This window comes from Bidens hawaiensis, unplaced genomic scaffold (assembly GCF_021521415.1).
Source record: "Bidens hawaiensis isolate Kalapana, Puna unplaced genomic scaffold, B.hawaiensis_p1.1 tig00026028_1, whole genome shotgun sequence".
Lineage (NCBI taxonomy): Eukaryota > Viridiplantae > Streptophyta > Magnoliopsida > Asterales > Asteraceae > Bidens > Bidens hawaiensis.
The window spans coordinates 281,964-306,574 of NW_027505062.1; the positions used below are offsets into that span (position 1 = coordinate 281,964).

General features: G+C 34.5%; 1 non-coding gene and 2 pseudogenes across 3 annotated transcripts; 2 read left to right on the forward strand and 1 right to left on the reverse strand.

Annotated features, from left to right (window-relative positions):
• Positions 1 to 2,393: 2,393 nt before the first annotated feature.
• Positions 2,394 to 7,673, forward strand: LOC143610378 (S-norcoclaurine synthase 1-like; annotated as a pseudogene). Its single transcript, XR_013149581.1, has 4 exons — positions 2,394 to 2,685; positions 3,609 to 3,853; positions 6,739 to 7,062; positions 7,432 to 7,673. The product of XR_013149581.1 is annotated as an S-norcoclaurine synthase 1-like (transcript).
• Positions 7,674 to 13,985: 6,312 nt separating this feature from the next.
• Positions 13,986 to 14,071, reverse strand: TRNAY-GUA (transfer RNA tyrosine (anticodon GUA)). Its single transcript is given in 2 exon segments — positions 13,986 to 14,021; positions 14,035 to 14,071. It is a non-coding gene; the product is annotated as a tRNA-Tyr (tRNA).
• A 4,211-nt stretch (positions 14,072 to 18,282) lies between these two features.
• Positions 18,283 to 24,403, forward strand: LOC143610375 (BES1/BZR1 homolog protein 4 pseudogene; annotated as a pseudogene). Its single transcript, XR_013149579.1, has 2 exons — positions 18,283 to 18,498; positions 23,735 to 24,403. The product of XR_013149579.1 is annotated as a BES1/BZR1 homolog protein 4 pseudogene (transcript).
• Positions 24,404 to 24,611: the final 208 nt, after the last annotated feature.

The window sequence follows — 24,611 nt, forward strand, 5'->3', positions numbered from 1 at the left end:
ACCAGCGTGTAGGCCCCACCGTAGCTTACGGTGGCTTCAAAAACTTTACGCCACCAAACTTCTGTTTACGCGAGACCTTCTACGCTAGGACTCTACCGTAGCTTACAGTGGCTACCATAAGCTACGGTAGCCTCAGCTCCAAAACCCTTGTTCTTCTTTGACTTGTTGACTGCTATCACCAACTCTCAAGTCATTTGCTCCTCTCCATCATAGTTCACTCGAATCGCCATTTTTAGCACCTGTATCTGCAAACACGCACCATATATGGTAGTAACCTAAATCCTTGAAATAACACGTAAACGCTCATGTTTTGCTTAGAATTACTACATTTAAGGGTGACTCTACAATCCACCCATCAGGAACTTATTTTGAATGTTCATTTACTTGGAAGATGATATAGGTATGCTATTTATATTATATGGATTATTGAATCTTGTTTTTAAACAATTATAAGTGATTATTTTATTAATTGAATTTTCTTTTAATTATATATATGCAGTGTAAACAACAAGAAGGCTCTTGGGTGTGGATTCATGGTAATAATGTATATGTGCGAGTTTGTTATTAGCAAGCAATTTTGTTATCCCAACAATGTAAGTATTCTATTTTAAATTTACATACTTTGATTTAAGCGTGTTGTTTGGGCTAATCGGGTTTACTATGATATTATTCGGGTTTCGCATTTTTATTATTTGACTTTTGGGTTTTACAATGACTCGGCTCTTTTTTTATGTTTCAGGTTACTTGGGTTTGGATTATATCAGGGTTGGGCTTAATTAATATATTGTCTTTGTTACATAACTTATATCTCACTTTTTGTTTTCTTATAGATTTGGAACGATACAACAGATATCACACAAGAGGAAATTGATACGTTGGTCGTAAACATCATGAAGCGTTTTTTATCATAGTATTTAATGATAAAATGACCGATAGAATGTAGTTTAGTATTGTATTTGAACATGTACGTTTTGTGAACTATGTATGCTTTAATCTAATGTATTAAACAAGTTTTAGTGATTATTTTGGGCTTGAATTCTTTTTAGCTAAATTTATATATATTTTTAATGGTATTTGAATTTTGAAGAGCTAATATTTGCTGAATTTATAAAAAATATATTTCCTTTTAATTTCTCACAAACTGGGCGGTGCATAACACATACTATATGCAAAGACTTGTTGGGCAGTCCTTTAGTAATTTGGGCGGTCATATCATTTGTTATATTTAGGTTCGTTTTGAGCGGTTATCTTCTTCATTATGGGCGGTTCCTAATCTTTCCAGCGACATCTATTTGGGTGGTCTCTTAACCGCCTAAAACAAGCCTAATTACCGCTTAAAAGGACCCCATTTTTCTACTAGTGAAATTATCATTGTTAACCTGACTTTTGAAAATACCATATCAACGTCGATGTTCATATAGTTACTTGACACATTCTTTAAATTGTCATTGTTATTATACATATAATTGGTAGATTATTTGGTAACAAGTCTTTTCTTACACTAAAATCTTGAAAGTAAAAGTTTAATTATTAAATAATCAAATTGGTTAATGATCAAGACATCCCAACTTTTTATTTTTAATCTCTGCAACACATTTGTCATTATTATACACCTTACATTATTTCCAAATACTTGGTTTAGTGGGACACTACACAACCCCAACACCTGGCAATTGATGATTTGATGGTATCAATTATAGTAACCATGTAAACACTACATACAAATGCAAAATATATCAGTTGACCTTTTAAAAGTATTATCTTCTTTAAAAAAGAAAACAACGTTTAAGAAACTCCAAAATACCAACAAACTCATCTACAAGTACCCAATCACAATATAACATAACAAGCGATCAAAACTTGTCACGTTGTCACAGTCCAACGATACGAATTCGATCGGTATCAGTTAGGTTAGTAACTGCCAAACTTTACACATCTATTATTCATATTAGATTAGTGTGATTATCTTATTGTATACGGGTGATTTCATTGAAAAACCTCAAAAAAGTGGGAAATCAAGGAACCGATCAAACGAACTCTAACCGAACTCATTCCAGCGACGCTGGAAATGGTTCGACGAACCTTAACCATAAATTATAAACCTTAAACCCTAACCTAAAGCTAAATCCCAAACCCTACTTTTAAACCATAAAACTAAACACAAAACCCTAAACCATATAGCTAAACCCTAAACTTTAAACCCAAAGCTAAACCCTAAATATATAAACTGAAGATTCGACACCCGTTCGACTTCGTTGAAATCGGAGTTTGTCAGAATCATATTATAGTTTTCAAATTTTTTTAATTAATAATTAACCTCCCTCTCTATATATAACAACTATTTAATTACAACGTTTTCCACCCTCTCTCTCTATATATAGTGTACGTATTCGAATGAAGACACAAGTTCCAGCCATGGAAGATACTACCAACAAAACAACCGATCGATCTGAGCTCGGTGGTTCGATTCCAGTCGACAACGTGCAGGCACTTGCTTTCAAGGGCCAGCAAGACATTCCCGTTCGGTATATCCGACCTGAGATTGAATCTGAAGAGATTCTAGCCGATGAATCACTGCAGATTCCGGTTATCGACATTAGTAAACTAACACTCGCAGGACAATCTGGCTATGATGATGAGCTAGCTAAACTTCATGTTGCTTGTAAAGATTGGGGGTTCTTTCAGGTAACCAGTATATTATAGTTCATGCTAGGAAGATTAGTATGAGTTTAGTTATTATTGTTGAAAATTTAGTGAAAAAAGTGTTTTCACGTAGTTATTTTGGACATAACTAATTATTTGTATTTGTTACTAATTATCTAATATATAATATATATATATATATATATATATATATAAGTTTGGTGTCGCTAAGTCGACATTGGACCACTTGGCGGCACCTAACTTGTCAATAACATTTTTTTTTTCCGTTTTGGTACCGTAACGAACATAATGAAAATGACCAAATGACAATTTTGTTTTTTCTCTTGTTTGTTTTAATACCAATATCATACCGAACGTGACAGGAAACGACCGAATTTGCATAGACTCAACATCTCAAAGCCAAGGACCGACAACGCTCGGTTTTACTAACGCCCGAGTTTACCGACTGACACGACCCCATTGGTCCACTCAATTTTTATATTTTGCCCCTTTTTTACCGTAACAAAAGTAACCGAAACCGACCGAATTCGTGTCCAGTTACAGTCTCAATGCCCGGGCCTGACATTGCTTGGGTTTTACACCACCTGGGTTTCCCGACCAAAAAAACATCGTTCTAAATAATTTATTTTGTTTATATGTTAATTTGAGTAATATATTTTTTTTTTTGGACACTAAGATTTTACCAATGGTGTCTATACGGTAAAAAACGTAAATGATACTAATTGAATTCGAACCGACATAATGCTCGTGTTGTACCAATACCCTGGTTTCAACATTGAGGTTTTACCAATTATCCCGCCGGATGAAAATCTAGTTATTAATAAGACCATTATTAGTATGTTCGTGTTCTTCGATCACTGTGAGAGGATCACAATGTACCAAACTTGTTTTGTTTTATTCAGAAACTATAGATGATATGATGGTTTGAGTTAAAATGTGGACAGTTGGTGAATCATGGAATATCAGAAACTATATATGATATGAAGAAGGTTACTCAGGAATTCTTCAAGCTGCCATTAGAGGAGAAGATGAAATATGCACAGCTTCCAAATAATATTGAAGGTTATGGTCAAGCATTTGTTGTTTCTGAAGAACAAAAACTTGATTGGGGAGACATGCTCTTTATTCTACCATTGCCTGTTGCTCAAAGAAACCTCAGATTTTGGCCTCAAAATCCCATTTCGTTTAGGTAAATAATATTTTCTAGATAATATTTCTTAGTAAAAAGTATTAAAGCATATATTGTCTTAACAAAATTGTTATTATTATGAAAATTATTTTCTCAATCATTAAGCTCCCGTGAGCCTCCGAGACCCTACTAATAGTTTTTGCTATTTGTAGAATTTAATGGGTATGTATCGTTGTTGTATAAGCTCTCGTGAGAAAATAATTAACTTAAGTCCGTGCGATCGTTTATTGAATGAGTTAAGCTATGTGTTATGAGATGTGTGAAATGTGAAATGGCCAAGGAGGCGCATCATGGAGGTTGTGGGGGCTTTGACATGTAACACCAAGTTGGATGTATTATGGTGGGATGAATGTGAAATGTGGTTGTGAGGTGAGATGGTGATAAATAATTGGTTTAATAATTAAAAATAAAAGAAATGTGCATTCACACATGAGATAGCCTTCACGTCAGCACCCCATTTAACGCCCCTATGTGACGGTGTTCTCGCTCTTTAACGCCCTGGTTGCTGACGTTGTGGGACTTAGCGCCCATTAATCCACCTATCATTAACACATAACCTTATAGTTTAGGATCGAGCACGGACTTTAGCTTAAGATTTTACTAATCCAATCTCAAACCTCTTACAAGAAGTTCATGTTTACACACCTAAGTAAAATCACACACACACGTAATATAGGGGAGATTTCATTTAAGAACCCCTTTGAGTTTTAAGAACTCGAAAGAACTCAATGTAACGATTTTTTTTTTCGAATTTTTTTTACACATACGTAATATATGTAAGTTACATACACGTAAAAAAATTATAGAATTTTTTACGCACCGAGTCGACTTTTTACACATGTGTAACGGACGTAAAAGTTAGTGTAACCACTTACATATTTATTCTCTCTCCTACTTTGACTTTTTTGCCAGATTTAATCTCAACCACATATTCCAATCCATTTAATTAAATGTGTGGCCTAGAATGGAGTTCTTAAGTTCTTAAAACTCAACATGGTTCTCAAAATATCCCTCCATCCCTCCCCTATATATATATATATATATATATATATATATATATATATATATATATATATATATATATATATTCGTCATGTGATTTATAAAAAGATATGGATCAAGTGAACTAACATCCCTAAGCATGTAAATGAACCAAACATTTAGGTGCTGTTTGTTTTTGCAGACATAAACTGTCTGCAAGCTGATTTCATCTGTTTTCATGTCTGCAACTGAAGATGTGGTCTGAAGATCTGCAAGCTGAAAATATAAGACTGTTTGTTTTTATAAGCTGATACTGTCTGCATAACTGTCAAACTTATCTCACAAGATAGAAGTCATTTATTCAAGTTACATCTAGTTTTTAGTCTTTGCTTGCCATGCCGATTTGGTTTTGGTGGGTGGTGGAAGGTGGTGGTGGTGGATGGTGGTAGTGGCGGCGGACGGTGGGTAGTGGCGGTGGATGGTGGTGGTGGACAATGGGTGGTGGTGATGGATGGTTTTGGTTGGTGGTGGACGGTGGTGGTGATGGATGGTGGTGGTGGTGGTGGTGGGTGATGGATGGTGGTGGTGGCGGTGATGGATGGTGGTGGCGGTGATGGATGGTGGTGGTGATGGATGGTGGGTGGTGGACGGTGGTGGTGATGGATGGTGGTGGTGGTGGCGGACGGTGGTGGTGATGGATGGTGGGTGGTGGACGGTGGTGGTGATGGATGGTGGGTGGTGGACGGTGGTGGTGGCGGTGATGGATGGTGGTGGTGGTGGCGGTGATGGACGGTGGTGGTGGTGGGTGATGGATGGTGGTGGTGGCGGTGATGGATGGTGGTGGTGGTGGCGGACGGTGGTGGTGATGGATGGTGGGTGGTGGACGGTGGTGGTGATGGATGGTGGGTGGTGGACGGTGGTGGTGGCGGTGGATGGTGGTGGACGGTGGCGGCGGGGTACGGGGGTGGTGGTGGCGGCGTACGGTGGGTGGTGGTGTTGGCGGACGGTGGTAGGAGCAGTGGATGAGAGGGTGGCTGCAAAGGGAGAAGAGTAGGGTTTTTTTGTGAAGATGTTTTAAGCAAGATTTCCTTGCTTTTCTTTTAAGATGAAAGAAGATAACTTCAGATCTGTTTTAAGAAAAAAAACAAACAGTCTTCAAGGGTAATGTCTGAGAGCCTGCAGACATTAGCTCCCTTGAAGATGTTTGAAGAAAAAACAAACACCCCCTTAATGAAATATTTGTGGATCATTTGACGGAAGTTCATTCATTTAATAAAGGATGAGCATGGAGTTGTTTTGTTCATTTAGTTAACGTACAAATATGAACATGTCTCTTTCATTCACGATGTTTGTTAATGCCCGTTAATTTAAATTTGTTTATATTCATTTGTTTATGTTTGTGTATTTATGTTCGTTTATTTACATTTGTTTACGCTCCTTTCTTTACATTCATCTATGCACGTTAGTTTACGCTTGATTACTTTCGTTTGTTTATACATTTCATTCAAATTGCAAGGCCAATTACAAATTTAGCTAGTTCTATAAAATTAACATATCACCCATAACAATTTAGTCTAATTTTATTCATTGATTTAGGCTAAACAGATTGATGCTTATGTTTATTTTTAATCAATGCTCGCTCATTTTTGTCCATTTATGTTTTTTTACATTCGTGAGCATTCCAATAAACTGTTAATGAAGAAACAAAAGCAAATCCGAACACATTCATGAACATGCTCTATTCATGTCCATTCAATTTCTTTACTATTGTGTACTATTTTAGTTCTTTACCGTTTCTTAACAGTGTAGTCATTTAGTCGTAACCGGCTTGGTGCATGAAGAGTATTTTCATTATTTCATCCAATAGTTTGTTATTGTGGTTTAATTCCTATTTATGTTATTAGGAAAACCTTAGATGAATACTCGAACACGCTATACAAGATTTCAATGAAACTTTTTAAGTTAATATCTATAAACCTTGGGATAACACCCGAATCGGTTGGCAAACGTTTGAGAATTGCACGCAAGGTATCAGAATAAACTACTATCCACCATGTCCCCAAGCCCAGAAGGTTCTAGGCTTGGCACCGCACTCGGATGAGACTGGGCTAACCCTGTTGATTCAAGTCAATGAAGTTCAAGGGCTACAAATCAAGAAGAACTCACAATGGGGGCCTGTTAAACCCATTCCCGGATCGATTATAGTCAACATTGGTGATGTTATGGAGGTAATTAATCAATCACCAAAAATGTGTGGTATAATCAATTAGAGTTTGTTTACTTGGGATGTTGTTTTTTGAAATTAAGACAAACATGAACCGAGTTTAACCGGTTAGCCGTAGCAAATGATGGGTTGGGCTGGGTTAACCTAAAATACATTCAGTTAAATCAATTATATAGGTTGTATATAATAAAAATTAAATTCCGACGACTTTTGATCAACTTAATAAACACAAAAGTTTTTAACACAACCTGAATCGATCCATTTAAAAAATTACTCAAAATTGTCATATTGTTAAATCTAGTATTTGTGATATCGTGGTTGGGATGTATAGACATTTTGAAATTTTAATCGAGTTGCATTTGTATTGGTATAGATAATGAGTAATGGAGAGTATAAGAGTATTTAGCATAGGGTTGTAGTTGATGTTGAAAAAGAGCGACTATCAGTTGCAGCTTTTCATAATCCAGGATTTAAAGCCATGATCGGGCCGTTGCCCGAGCTCGTCAAGGAGATACCACCAAAGTATAAGACAATTGATGAGCGCGAGTATTTTAAGTTAGTCATTAAAAGCAAACTTGATGCAAATGTCTGATTGATCGTATGAAGATCCAATAGAAACACTACTTGGTTTGCTAAGTATTTTAAATTTGACTGTTATTTTAAAACGTCTTGGTTTTGCTATCCAAAAAGGGTGAGTGGTGCAACTTGTTTTGTCTTCTGTATCAATGTAATTTTTAATGAAATAAACCTAACTTGATTGATTTGGTTAGAGTTTTATAATTTCTGAGTGTTTGTTTTATTTATGTTGCAAATTCAGATGTTGAAACCTGGTATCATTGCATAGGTCTATCAACCATTTAAAATCTAACGGTTTAACAGATGTAGTCAACTATATGTTGCTTATATTTTTGCTTATTTAGAGAGTAAAATAAACAAATTACAAACGTTCAGAAGTTTGTTTGATGAAGAAAAGTTTAAATGATCCAATTTCGTGAAATGAGAATTAAAAAACCTCGTCTACTTATTCATATTTTGGGGCCCAAACATCAAATTTCATTACGAAGACTTTGTTTTCTTGTAAATGGATTTAGCGTAATGTTTATTGCTCGTATTGTTGTTGTACTTGTACTACAAATAAAAATGTACAAAAATAAGTAAGAGGAGCTCTTGGCTCAAACATGTAAATACATAAATAAAATGATGTGAATCCCTGGTATTGTCATTTGATTGTGAAAATATATGATATAATGCTTAATATACATAAATTCCTTGTATATTTTAATTAATATTTTATTATTTTTTGCTCGGTTTTTATTAGAATTTGTATACTACTAACATATTTGAATAATGTCGGTTCCGGGGCTTGTTCATGATTAAAAAGGGAGAAAAATAGCTAAAACAAGCCAAACCAGTGAACCAGAGCATCAGAATTGAACCGGACTGCATCAAAATTGAACTGGACCGCATCAGAAAACGAACCGGACCGGTCAGCCAACCCTAGCCCACGGCGCCACGCGACCGGGAGACAAAACGCCGCCTCGCGGCGCTCTGGGGACCCCGTTTCTTGAATTTTCTTTGTATTTTATCAGTTTTGGGCCCAGGAAACCTATATAAACACCCCCAAACTTAATCCTGAGCATACCCTGCGAACCAGAGCCGAATTTAGAGTTTCCTAGAGCTTAGGATTGCAATATTTGGTGGGTTTGAAGGCTACGAATCAGCCGGCGAAGTGCTTATCATCCAAGGACGAAGACCACGGGTTTTATCGTCTTTAATCTTTTGTTCTTATTTATTTTCACCATGAATTCCTTTATTATTGTTTTGTTTTATTTTATGATGCTAGGCTAAACATTATAGACTGCCTAGGCTTATGATGAACCTATCTTGATGCTGTGATTTGATTTGGGATTTATTTATCATTATGGTTTTTATGATTTAGTAAAAGGTTTAATTATATTAAATTGATGCATATGGATATTTAGGATTGTTTGATTAATTGTTATTATTTCATAGTTGCCTTGATTATTGTTTGTCATTATGATAGGTTGCTATTAGGTCAATTACTTTGTGTTTTTGATTATTTTATGATTGATTTTGCGATAAGATCATAGGAATAATAGTATTAATTAAATAAACCTAAGTGTATTGCTAACTTAAATCTGTAAAGTGCTAGGTTATTGATAGATCTTTATTATTTAATCTTGCTAGATTTAGTTCTTCGTAAGGAGTCCATCTATGTTTGATTATTTAATTATTGTCTATTGAATCAATTAAATATATTGCCTTTGATTTTCGCGCTGTAAGGTAGGATTTCGTATAAAGGAACTAATTCATAAATAATTAGGTGACCGTAAGGAAACTTGATTTTTAATACTGGTGTGCGTTAAAACTTATTAGAAGGGTCAGGGGTCCTGTTCGGGTTTTCTCTTAGGTGTCTATTTTACGATCCCGGTCCATAACTAAATATTTTTCGATTAATTAACAACTGAAATTTAGGGGATTCTAGCCTAGGTAGTTATCTCATCATCATCTGAATTAAGTCCAAGTTCTAAGTTTAGTCGTCATTAGTTTTCTTAATTAGTTAAATTAGTTTAAAATTAGTTTATTAGTAAAACCCCCCCTTAAACAAATAATAAATATATAGTCGTGTTTGTAGTTGAGTCTAATTTAGCTAGTTTACATAATTAAAAGAGTCTCGTGGGTTCGATATCCGGACTTACTTAGCTGTACTAGAGTTGACCGGTTCACTTGCAAGTTAGTAGTTTAGTTAAGTTTAAGAGTCTAGAATTTATTATTTAGTTTCTAGATTAGCGTGTTTTTATTAGACTACATCAAGCACATCAATATCCTAAGAAAGGAAATGATTTTTTAACAACATTCCACCTTTACGTTGCACTTGCAAGGATTTGAACGATTTCAATCTTCCGGTAAGGCTTAAAAACTAGTAGCCCTAGCGAGCTTGTTTTTCCTCTTGTCTACGGCGTCTCGGGTCACCGGATCTACCACTTCCCATAACCCTTGGACGTCAAGAACAAATTCCATGATGACAACCCAAGTGTTATAGTTCGTTTTTGTATGTTTCGAGCACTGCAACGAAGTCGAACTTAGTTTTTTCTCCAACACAACTGGTCTTCCATCCCCCATAATACCGGGTCGTCAAGTTCCTCCGGTTCTTTGTTTGATCGAAACAAAACACGAGTTGCACTCCTTGCAACTGGAACGCTTCCGATCTGATGCGGTAGTCGCCCCACACCGTCCTTGAACTTCCCAGAGATCGTAGATCGCCTACGCTCTGATACCAGTTGTTGGAGAAGCAATTGATATCCTCAAAGTATATTGGAAATAACATCGAAGACTCTTTTTTTATTTCAACGAGAGAAACGAAAGTATTCTAGATACAAACTGATAGACCTATCCCTAACGATGCTAAACAAATTCAAAACCAAAACGAACTTTTAGATAATAATAATAATAATAATAATAATAATAATAATAATAATAATAATAATAATACATTTTAATCTTCTCTTCCCATGATAATTTCCTAGCCTTTCCAGTTTTTCCCAAATGATTCGGGATTTAATTATCCGCATGTACCTTTTAATAACATATATTAAATATTAAGCAGATATATATATATCTATGAACCCGACTGATATTTAGTTACGAATACCTATCATTGACACATTTTTATAATGGCTATGATTGTAGTTATTATGGATACATATTATGGGACACAATTCCTGACGATGAGATTAATTATCAATACATATACGTATGTGTTTTAGGGGTCATTTTATCCCTAACGTGATCCTGACGAATATTCTGATAGCTTAGATTCCCAGCTAGCTGCAGGATCCCCCAAACTAACCAACTATACTTGTGTTTTTTATGATATGCTTGCAGGTTACTCAAAAGTATAACATATTACAACGGATAGTTGACTCATTCTACTTGAAAGATCGGGAAAATAGTTGAAACGCACGTGGGATTGCGGAACACGCTTCCAAACGGTCATGGCGGCTAGGGTTCCCGGATTTATAGGAATTATAGTTATTTTGCATTTATATACAAATGGGGCTATTGAGAATGTTTTAAAACACATCTTTCTGCACTCACAACACTCATACTTGTACTTAGCTTTCGTTCTCAACTAGTTTTCGAGCTGTAACCACTTTTTGCATTAATAACTTGAGGCAGAGAATAGTTTTCCCCTCCCGAGGGTTTTTTCTGAAGATCCTTATCAGGATCCTAGGTTTTTCCTCGCCATATCGCTGTGTTCACATTTACTTTTACCGCAATTATCTAGCTCATTGTTGAAAAGCACACTACCTTACTTAACGAAATTGTTCAATTATTGCTTCGGTGATTTTTGACTAAAACAATGTGCATTAGGGCAAGAGGGGCACCCCGACTACCATGAATCGGGTATGGCACCCCATTGGGCTACAGTCTACACCACTCCCTATTATTTAAAGGTTGTTAGGGAGACTGAGATGAGCGAATACAACCTGTTGGACTGTTGGAGAGTGAGAGCATGTGTGTGTGTGTGTGTGTGTGAAGAGAGAGAGAGAGTTGGGGTAGTTGAGAGGAGTGTTGTCTATTGTTTAACTGGTTTTAAGGTATTATATTATATGATGCAAATAACATGACATTACGTGATAATGGATATTGAGGCACCTTGAGTGATCATCTCTCTTGCCATTAGTGTGCGTGTGTATGTTTTAACACACAATTTTTATTCTTCATCTTTTTTTTTTGTGAGGCTTGAATCCTAGTATTTGTTAAGTTATACCACACCTTTATCATCACAACACAAATGGTAAGGAATTAGTGTTATGTTTTATAATAGATAAATATAATTTCTTTTATATTGTATAAAAAATCCATCTTCTTAGACTACTCTCATTCACAACTCAACCAAACCCAATCTTTAATAAAAAAAACTAATTTTTCTTTCATCAACATACACAACCCAACTCTCTCTAAATTTTCACTCTTATTCACAACCCAACCCAAATAACCTTTTTGTTAAATAAATATAGTTTATGATTATTTAAAATATACAGAAAAAATATAATTGTAAATAATAAGTTTACGAGCCAAGATTATTATATTGGAAAACTAACAAGAAAAAGTTAAATATTTCTGAATGAACGTTGTTTTTTAATAAAATTTATATCGAAATGTTCAGAAAAAAAAAACAGAGTTGTGTTTTTAGAATCTTCTTTTAAGGTTCACAATTTAAGTTACTAAATAAATCTCAAATTTTATACTAAATTAATTGTTAACAGAAAAAAAAAAGAAAAGGAAAAAAGAAACATGCACTATTATTTGGTTTACGCCTGGCAAAACAATGGTTGCAAACTAGATCGATTTGGTGATCTGGTTTGTGAGTTTAAAGTATAAAAAAATTAGTTTTTTATTATTTTTAATTTCATGCGGCAATTCAACCGAGTTGCAAACTAGATTGATTTGGTGAACTGGTTTGTGAGTTTAAAGTATAAAAGAATTAGTTTTTTATTATTTTTAATTCCATGTGGCAACCCAACCTACCATTGGGTTGCCAATAGGAATTGTCTTAAGTCAAACGACTTAACAATATAATAGTTAATTGTACTCAAATATAATATTAAAAATGCAATATTCCTTTTCTTTTAACGAGCTTCATTGACATGCTTGTTTTGGTGTTCTTTTTTCTTTTTATCGTAAAGTCGGTCAAATATTTCTGCATAAGTTTATTTTTTATGTTTTTCTCTTTTTCGTGTTGCAAATACTGAAAAAAGGTCAAAGGCAGTACTTTATGGTGTTTATACTTTTTTTTTTTTTAATTTCCTTTACACCTTCTTTATATTTCTTAATTCTTTTTCAAAAGATATAACATGCCTTTTTCCCTTTACTTTTGAATTCTTCATGTTTAGATGTTATTTATGTTGTATAAATCCTATTTGTTTGTATAACTATAGATTACTGTATTTATAAAAATCATAAATAAATTATGAAACCAGTTTAGTGTCAAGAATTGTTAGAACTATTGGCGAAGGCTAGATGTACCTCGGGTAGCCCCATGATTAATAAAATTAATGCAGATATACTTTAAAAAACTTTAGAATCTCAAGAGAAATCCACATACGTGAAGATAGTAAAAAATTGGACCATGTGTTTACTTTTAAAAGAAAATTTAACAAATCAAGAAAGTGAATGGCATACAAGAAAGTTTTCATGATTTTCATATAAACTACTAGTAAACACGCGAGCGTTGCTACAAATCGATTTTGAACAAAACTTATATTAAAACATAGGTAAAAAAATATTTTTGGAATGGTCTTTTTACTAAGTTAATTATTATTTGTATTAAAATTAATTATTGGTAATTTTTTAAAAAATCAACGTTAATTATTCTTATCATTGTTATTATTCGTGAGGATTTTACCAAATAGTTAAACGTAAGGAAATGAAATTGCCAAATGATTAAACTTGAAGAATGAAAGAAGAAAATAGGATTAAACCGGCTGAAGAGAGGGGGTGATTTGAGCCCGTCACCTTGGTATTGCTCCCCTCGCTTTAACCACTTAACTAAGCCTTTCGCTTGGTTAATCTTTTTCACTCAACACACACTGGTGGTGTAGTGTTCATACCGACCACCAATTTTAATATAGTAAGTAATATATCAAACATATCTGTGAATTTTTTTTGGAAAATATTCATAAATAATTGATTAATTTCTGGTTAATTATATGTTCAAAATATATACAAATCATGTGTAATACAAACTGGAGTCACAAGATACATTTGTTTCATGTCATCTTGTTTATGTAATAAAAGTTAAATATGGTTATCATTAAACGGATATGAAAACACGAAAGATTACAGAAACCAATTTGCTATTGGTGTAAAAAAAAATAAAATAAATAAAAATAAAAAAAATCCGACCTGCCGGATTCGAACCAGCGACCTAAGGATGGCTATGTTAACACTACAGTCCTCCGCTCTACCAACTGAGCTAAGGTCGGATTGTGCTTTCGTTGTATCATTTAAACTTTATTTCATGTTTTTATAATTATAAAGATTTTGGTCAAACCAGGAATGGCAATTGGAAGATAATAAATAAGCAAAGTATCACTTTAATCATTTTAGGTTTCCTTTTATTTTAACTAGTATGTTCCCAGGTGCGTTAGACGGGAAACTTGGTAACAGACCCGAATATTAAAGCGTGGATATACAAACACATCGTAACTACTATCACTTTGACACAAGAAAAAAGTTTATCTAAATATCAAAAGAACTTTGTTGGTATTGGTCCAGCTCATTACAATACCGATGCAGTAGTGACACTGGATGTATAGCTTACAATACAAAAAAAAGATACTCTATTATGAATGCAATCTTGATTTCAATGAAACTTATATACTTTATTAAGAATACAACTCCGTGTAGTATTTTTAAAACTCAAAAGACTAAAATTGTAAAGTTGCACGCTATAGTGTAGTATTTTTTATCCATTAACTAAACTATTATCTCAATTGGATGATGATAATAAACAAGCAAATTGACAGTATTAATTAAATACATATTGAAATCTAGTTCACCTTTTGAATAAGTTGGCCGACTTATGTACATAGCTTCAAATCTTGTATGTGAGGTGTGGAGGAACTTGATTTGCACATAAGCTTCTTCGGATGGTGAGGTGTCGTTAGTGGTGGGTGGAGAGTCGCATATGTTTGAGAAGAGTGAAAATTTTAAGGGGCGACTGGGCGTGTAAGTCACACTTGATGAATTTCGATATAGCTTTTCGTCGACGTATGAAAGTAAAGTTATATTCTTACGATTGAAGAAATTTGAGGAAATGAATTTCATTCTAGTTCAATCTTTTGTCAGCTATAGTGACTTCTAGTTAAATTCTTTTGTCATGCTAAAGATGGAATGCTCCGTGTGAGCTTGTAATGAAATTTAATTTAGAATCAGACAATTTTAGAATTAACATTAGTTCGTATGTCACGATGGAACTCCATGTGAGCCTACAATTGTTGCCACCATGACCGAGCAAAGCACTAGCTATCAATGACCCCTACTAAGTCTCTAGCATTTGTGTTAGCCACGATTGAACGGAGTAGTAACAACTTAACAAGACAAACGGCATACACATAGAGATAGAGGCTTTCCCCTAGGAATCATATTAACTTGGGTTTTTTATTTTCCCTGTGTGTTACTATAGATTTTATTTTATGTGTGGTTTTATTAAATAGCAAGGGTACAATATTCCATAAAGAGGTTTAGCATATTCTTTTTAGCATATATTAGCACCCTATAAATTTTTTAATATTTTTTAAAGTGGTTGTGAGTGGAAAAAAGAGAAAAGATAAGGATTAAGATATACAAAAATTATTATTTAATTAAAAAAGAAGAATAAAATGTAGTGTGTAATTTTAGATTTGGAGATGGAGGAAATGATTAGAATGTTGTGTTAATAAGGGTATGTTTGGCAAAACTAGCTGGTGGCTGGTAGCTGGAAGCTGGTAGCTGTAGCTTTTAGATATATTTAAGTGTTTGGCAGAGTAGCTGGAGCTTTTAATAAAATGTATAAATGACCAAAATGGGCATAACTAAAAAACAATAATATTAAATGTAATTATTTTGGAAGGTTATTACAGTAATTAAAATACTAAAAGCTTGTAGCTCTTTCTAAACGCTACTAGTTGGAGTTTTAATCTTTTTCTCATGACCTAAAAGCTTCGAGCTCATTCAACCAAACAAGACTTTTAATTGAATATGAGCTTTTTTTTAAAAGCTTGAAGCTTGAAGCCCCTAAAAGCTTTTTGCCAAACATACCCTAACTAAACGTGTTACAATTGAATGGACACTGAAGGCTAAATATGTAGTTTTGGAAACCAGGTCTCTGACATGCAATTTCATTTATCAAAGGGACCATTTGTAAAACTAAAACTAGCAATTATTAAAAGTTTGAATCTCAATTTTTCTGTCTCTCTTTACCTTTAATATTAGTTAAAAGCACTAGCTTTGTAATTGAAAAGAGTTTATTTTGAAAACATCAACCATGTAAAGTTCTATTTACTCAAACTTTAAAGTTTTAAAGATATACACAAGTAACTTTAGGTTCATAACTTTCATCTCACAGGTCACAAATCAACTACATATTCAATTTCAGCTCATGAAAAATCTTAATTTAATGAAACTTATTTTCATACCTTCCAACTTTTAAATGTTTGTACTTTGATTTATACTTTTCTAGAAAACTGCTTCGACTTCACATTAAGAGTTTTCATTTCGATTCTCAAACTTAACAAACAAACTATGATTTTATAGTTCTCACTTTTGATTCCAAATCAAACCATCTTGACGAGCCACTACATTGTCAGTAAAGTGAAACGAGTCACTGAATAAACGGGAGTCATCATGAACAGAGTCACTGAATAAAAGTCACTCATATTTTATTTTGTCTTAATTTGGTCACTTAGTTTTAAATTTTGTCTCAATTAGGTCACTCAACTTTCAATGTGTCTCAATTAGGTCACTCAATTTTTAGGTTTATCTCAATTAGATCACTCAACTTTCAATAAGTGTTCTAACACCATCTTTTTTACCTTCATATTATATGTTCGTAAATGACTAAAATGATATTAAAACCAACACTTTTTATTTTTTATTAATAAATTAAATATATGAATTATGATAATATAGTAGTTGTTCCATTCGTTTTAGAACACAAATTGAAAGTTGAGTGACTTAATTGAGACAAATTGAAAGTTTAGTGACTTAATTGAAACAAAATAATATATGAGTAACTTAATATAAACAAACTTAAAACTTGATTACTTGGTTACTATTTTATAATAATGGTTTCTCTAAATAAAATGATCAAAAGTAATTCTAGACACAAATAACTTCCAACTCTAGTAGTAAATCCATCACTTTAGCAAACAAACACATATTATAACATTTCCAGTTTATTCCCTACCATCTATCTATATATATCATATAATTATACTAAAAATTATTGTATTTTCTATCAACTGTTAAATTAAATAATACTTTTTATATCTTTATCATTATCTTTTCTCTCTCATTCACTCACAAGTCACAACAACTTTCAAAAAATATTAAAAAATTATATGATGTGAATAGTAAAACCTCAAATTTAACTTTTTCATATAACATTTTCTCTCTCATCTACTCACAACTACTCATAACTATATCATATAATTTATAAAACCTCTCATAAAAAATATAAGAAATAAGCTGAGAATGCTCTTGTGTATGTACATGCTTGTATATCCATTTGTAAATACATTACATGCATACAGCCTTTAGAACTTTATGTGGTGGGTCATATGAAGTGGCATCCAAAGCACTTTAGTTTTTATCCAACACCAACAACTCTATTAGCAAGTGTCATTCCACACTCTTTAAAACACAAGCCAGTGACAGAAAGTGTAATAAACACAACACTTCACAGCTTACATGTCACAGTCCAATCTCCCTTGTTCACACGCACACAGATTTCACTCATAATTTCTCTCTCAAATTCAGATCAATCTTCTCCGGCGTATTATCAACTACATTCATTGTCAAGTAATTCATGCTCTATTTTAACATTTTTGATTTATGTCAAGGTGTGCACAGTTTGGTTTAGGATATGTCTGAACATAAAACCGAAATTTTTGGTTTTTGAATTTTTAAAATTATTCTGTTTCAAGTTTTTGTTTGGGTTGAATTTATTTTAAGTTATATATAAATCAGTTAAAATAATGAATTTGGTTCCAAAATTTATTATTTTAACTGATTTATATATCAGTCAAAATAAACCGAACTTCCGACAATGTATATAGTTGATTAATTTAGGTCTAATTCATTATTTTAAGCTATTTATATATCATTATTTTAACTGGTATATAATTGATTAATTTATTATTATATGTTTGGGCTAATTAAAATAATATATCAAAATATATAAATTTGTATTGGTTGGGTCTTTTCAATTTTTATTCCATCTAAAACCAAAACCAAATTAAAAGTTCGGCTTTTACAAAAATATAAAACCAGACCGTCAGTCTGTGTGTTGTTTCATGTTGTTTTATTTTTCTGGATCAGTTTTTCGGTTTTATGCAATTAAGATAAACTTTAAGAAAAGCTCCTCAAGTTCTCATTTCTTTTTGACCGGAAAACGCAAATTTAATATACAGTTGGTGAGTATATAGCTAGAAGGATGACATCCGGAACGCGAATGCCGACTTGGAAGGAGCGGGAGAATAACAAGAGGCGAGAGAGGCGGAGGCGAGCAATTGCCGCGAAAATATTCACTGGATTGAGGATGTACGGCAATTACAAGCTCCCGAAGCATTGTGATAATAATGAAGTACTCAAAGCACTCGCAGATGAGGCCGGTTGGACTGTCGAACCGGATGGCACTACTTATCGCAAGGTATGAATGCCTGTTAATTGTTTGGTCCGGGTCGGATATTAGGAAATGCTCTCCAATGATAAAGATGAATCGTCTTAGTTATGCAAAATTAGAATTTACAGTAATTTGTTACGATTTCAGTAGAAATTTAATTTGATTAGGTAATAGATGAAGCAAAATCAGTTAATTTAATCTGATTAGGTAATAGATGAAGCAAAATCAGTTAATCGTGTAATTCTTTTATTAAAATAAAAGGATCCAATTACAATAGAGAGGCAGATAAGCGGGTTACAAGCTGCGCAGCTACCCCTTTTGTATAGCAAAACCGATCCTACTGAAAACAAAGTTATCGTTTTTCAGCGGCGTCGAGTTACTGTGCACGACCCGCTGAACTCTTTTCAGAATCGTAGCAGGGGGCAAGAAACCCAAATGTATCGAAAGCAAAAGGAATAAAGGCGTGTTGATTCTTAACACACGTCTTCTCGTGCTTAGCAATTTTTTCTGTTTCTGCCTTTAATCACGTAATTGATAAACTTAACTTACATAATTAAACTCGGTTAACAGAGACGACTGAGCATTTTAACATGTCGTAGGTCCATTGTTTCGGGTCGGATCCGAGTAAATGTTCTCCGATAATGAGGATGAAAGCTACGACGCTCGCTCGTCTTACTTATGTAAAACATGAGTCTCTGGACCACCATCCGACGCTCAAGTCAGTATTAAATTAACGTAAATTTAACGGTGGCGCATTTTAGCACGTCGACATCGGTCTGTGCTAACATGCACAGAGGCACCGTTTTCAGTTCACCACGCACCGTGCGGTCTCGATCTGCCGAACGATTGATGGCGCGTGTTGCAGTATGCTGACGTGTGCAGAGCCTGCGCATTTTAGCAGACGGTTAGGCTTAGATCACAAAATCGCTTTATTTCTGATTACAGTCCGGAGTACGTTAGATCCGGCGTACACTATTTCGTTGTCTTCTTTGGTGGAAAGATTCCCCCGTGGTGAGAAAACCTAGAAAGACCATATTACCCTCTATGAAAGAGGAAAGTTCAAATCCCCAAAGTGCCCTTATTTTAATATTGGTCTGAAACACCGTTGCGTCTGACATGAACAAACCAGCCGGGTTCGATGATACTTGAATGGACATTTTCGGGAAGCTTTTAAGTTTTAATATGACGGATATTTATTTATTGTGTGGGGTCAAATGGACATTGTAGGGATTTTCCTTTCGATAGCTCTACCAAAAGGGTATTTATGTCATTTTCATTTTTGGTGTCAAAATAATTTTGATAATGTATATTTAGGGGTGAGCAAGACAAGGGTCAAACCTTTGAAACTCTTTTACCTGACTCGTAAAACCCTTAATTACCCGAATATATAATAAAGGTCGGGTAAAGGGTATTTGAATTTCTCCTTAAAGGGTAAAAGGGTTTCAAGGGTCCGACCCTTTTTCAAACCTTTTACCCGTTTACTAGTTTCTAGATATAAAGTCAGATTCGTGATTAATCTGAAATGTATGAGAGGTCTGTATTTTATATGTGATTCATCATAAATTTTCCAACTACTAAGAAAAATAAAAATAAAAGGCCATACTACTGATTGGAAACATATATATATATATATATATATATATATATATATATATATATATATATATATATATATATATATATATATATATATATGAAAAGCACTGAATTGTTCTCTACATGAAATTTGTGAATGTGAATATTATTTGCATCGATTCAAATGGTTGATAAACTTTCGAAGTTAGAGTTTACTGTGTTATTAAATGAAAGTATAATTGTTCTAGGATTTATATATTAAAGTCATATATGATATATGCAATTAGTAAATGCAGAAGATGAGCTGCGATTACTGCTTTAAAGGGTAAATGATTGGACCCTTGAAACCTGAAGAAACACCAGTCGAACCCCGACAGATTACGAGTAACCTGAGGGTTAGATAGACGTTTCCCACGAGGGGTTAATTCCGGCAAGATGGTTCTTCCGATAACCTGCAAAACAGACACCGTGAGCTCGTCACTAAGAAAGGGGGGGGGGGTTCCTCCTTGTGACCACCCTCCGGCGTTAGAATCAGTCTATATTACTCTTTGAATATAAAAGTATATTAAGAATACTAGAGCAGTTATCAGGTAAATTATACAAGATATTAGATGATCAAATGACAATACCATTTGATGTCTTTTATAGCCGAAGGTGGGTTTCCAAGGAGGTTTAGCCGGCCTAATACTCTGCCAACTGTGGCCTACACACGTGCTCTGCTGGTAATTGGTGGATAGGCAGCGGCTGATAGTGCCCAGGCGTGCTGTTTACTTTTCCTTTTCCACCAACTACAGGCTAGGCACGTGGTATGGCAGGAGTTGGTGAGCAGGCGGCGGCTATTGGTCACAGTGCTGTGGCGTGTTGTCTGCCATGCTGCTGTCAGTGAGCTGTCGTATCCTTGGTCAGATCTTTTGTCCATACCTCGTCAGGTATCACACAAAAGATCCTCCATTATTATACGGACTGGCTCATTTAGGCGAGAGTTTTCCCCCTCCCGCCTTTATGCGGGAATGTTCCCGACTTTGCTCATTCCTTCTTCAGGTGACTACTGAATTATTACGAGTTTGAGCCTTATGCGTGTAGCCATGCTGCGCGGGTGGCCAGTCCCTAATGGCGGGTATCCGCACCTGCGGGAACAGGCGGATACTTGGAAACCATAGGGAGGCATTTCCTGTGGGACCAGCTTGCGTACCGCATGTGAGGTCGTCACAACTCTGAGCGTGGTGGGTCCTGCGGGTTTGGTAGGTCGCGGCGCAGACGTCCCTATGGTGAAGTCTGCGGGTTCAACTGCGCAGACGTCCGTTTAAGGAGTCTTGCGTGTTCAACTGCGCAGACGTCTCCTTTTAAGGGAGTCTTGCGGGTCCTAACCACCTCTGCTGGGACCTACCTCTTCAAAACCCTTATTTATATCCGACCATTTTGTTGCTTAGAGGGTAGGGTATCGGGTCCACATTTCTTCCTAAAAGGCTAAAGGATCTGGGTAGGATATTAGGTAAAAGGGTAAGATCTTATCCTTTGAACAGTCCTATGTATATTATACGAAATAAAATGAATAAACAATGGCAACTTCTTTTTCTGGGTCTTTTGCTTTAATTTTTCACACAGGTCCTTTTTCAGTAAGGCATTAGTACCAAGACTGTAAAATAATTGAATTCTATGTTCATAAAAGCTCATTTTTCCCATCAGACCTCAAGTTTTCAATCCAAAACACTGTTTCTTCTATTATTTGTACCTTTTAATAAATTATACTGTATAAGATATAAGATATGTAAGATAATATTAGAAACAAGATCAAATACATTTTATTCTTAACATAAAAACAATGAAAACCAATTTGCTGTTATTATTAGGTTTATTTTTAGAGGTGTTTGCTGTTAGTTTTTGTTCGTATTTGCTAATTTTCGATTATAAAACGTTATAAGTATTTGCTGATTTATATTTTGTTGTTATTATTAAATTTTTTCTTTTACTGTTATAAGTATTTGCTGTTATTATTTTGTTCTTGATTTTGATTCTTTTGTTGTAATTTTTAGGTTTTTTTCTTTGTTATTATAAATCATTGTTTATGTAGATTGGTATTGTAGTTGATATTGTTTCTTACGTTCTAATTTTTTTTTATAAATTGGTATTATTTTTTACGTTCTCATGTTAAGATTAAAATGTACATAAACATTCCCCTGTAATATTATGATATGCAAAAAACTCTACAATATAAGTGAAGAAAGGAAGAGACTTTAAATATTTAAATGGGAGGACAAATTTTAACTTGTGTTGTAAATTTTATAAAGTATAAATGTTATATATGAATTATGATGAGTAGTTTTTAGGTTCTAGTGTGGTATTATTGAATTGATATGATAGGACAAAGTTTCATAATTTAGGGTGTCATCCGATAATGGTAGTGGTTGTACTCACTCTATAAAGTCCAATATCAATCAATGGCTATTTTCATGTTTCCACTTTCATAAAGGAACTCAAGTTCATCTTGGAGAATAATAATAAACTCTTGGTTATGTTCTGGATGTTGAAGTCAATTGAATAGCATCATGGTCACACACACTATGTTCGTAGATCTAGAATTAACATACCAAATCCGTAGATAGAGGTGCAAACAGTAGGTTAGGAACCAGGTTGGCATATGACGAAGAAACCAGTTAAACAAATCTCTACTATCTTGCTAGTTAATAACCGGTTATGATATATATGTATGTGCGTATGCAGGCATGGTATGTGTGCGTATGGTATGTGTGTATAACACATGTGTATGTATGTATGCTAATATCTAAAATATAAAAAGAATTGAGTTTATTTTATATATTTAGTATTTAATTGAATTCTTAAAAAAAAACCAAACCAAACTATTAACCTAACGGGGATTTGTGATAACTAGTTTTGACCAAGTTGACCAATAACCAGTTAGGTGATTAGTAGTGCCAGATCTTGAGCAAATAATCTAGGGTGGGTTGAAGGATCTTGAACAAATAGTTTGGATGGGTTGGACTTAATACATATATTCTATATTCTTTTTTTTCGGAAAATTTTTACTACTAAGCTAAAAAGCTGGGGCCGAGGGCCGACTTGGCCCAAGCTAAGAACCACCCTTAGTTATTAGTCATAGCCGGCAGAGCCGTCTTATGGGTAAGCTAAATGAGGTAAAGGCTTTAGGCCTCCTATTTTATAGGGCCTCAATCTTAAATAGAGGTTACATATTATGGGTTTTTGAAAGTAGAGTTTTTCTAGAATTAGTAACTCATTGATGGGCCACAAGCTAAGGTGGATTGCCTCATATCCATTATCATTGCATACTATCTATATTACATAATTTTTGGATACTGAAAGGGGGGACAAAAGGTCTCAACATTTTAGTTAATTTTAGGCCTTCGAGTATGTTGAGCCGACCCTGATAACCGGAAACCGGTTAACTAGTATTTGCACCTCTACCCATATATTTATATTTGGGAATATTATTTATAATTTGATTACACTGCATATACATAAATGTTTCTCTTGATTCCAAATTTTTATCACGTCAAGATAATTTTTTTTATTTCTCTATATGCTTAGTCATCAAAAAAGCATTTTGGGGTCTAGTCATTAAGAATATATTTTGTGCTATTCTCAACATTATTAATCTACTACTAAAAAAGATAAAACACAATCAAACTTTTTAATATTCTTTCATCTCTAGGGATGCAAGCCCATAGAGCGAATGGACATTGGTGGATCAGCATCAGTAAGCCCATGTTCATCATCTTACCAGCCCAGCCCATATGCTTCTTATCACCCAAGCCCACCATCCTCTTCAATTGCAAGCCCATCCTCCTCATATGCACCCAACACCCACCCTGACTCACTCATCCCATGGCTCAAGAACCTTTCTTCATCATCACACTCAACCAAACTCCCCCATCTTTACATCCACACGGGATCCATTAGCGCACCAGTGACCCCACCCATGAGCTCCCCAACGGCTCGGTCACCTACCCGACTCAAAACCAATGCAATTTGGGGCGCACCCTCTTCCGAATGGTTCACTGGCATTCGTCCAACGTCACCAACTTTTAGCCTTGTAGCGGCTAACCCATTTGGGTTCAAGGAAACGGGCTTGTCACATGGTTGCTCACGGATGTGGACGCCTGGTCAAAGTGGGACATGTTCTCCTGCGATCCCTTCTGGCTTTGATAACAATGCTGACATTCCCATGGCGGAAGTGGTTACCGATGACTTTGCATTTGGTAAGGTGAAGCCGTGGGAAGGAGAAATAATTCATGAGGTTTGCGGGAACGATGATCTTGAGCTCACTCTTGGAAATTCAAAAACTCGGTATGTAGTAACTATTTTTTTTAAATGGTATTAATAAAATTTCAAATAATATACATGTATATGAAGTTTAGCTTGTTACAGGTAAAATGGAATGGCCTAATGGTGGTTGACTGGTTGGATGATGGATCAAAGCAAGTTTGTGACATTGTCATTTCTTTAAGTTATTTGAAATATGTTTGTCCAAATTACTATATTATAATCCATGAAGCTCATTATGTATAATTAAATTAAGCGTGCCAAAG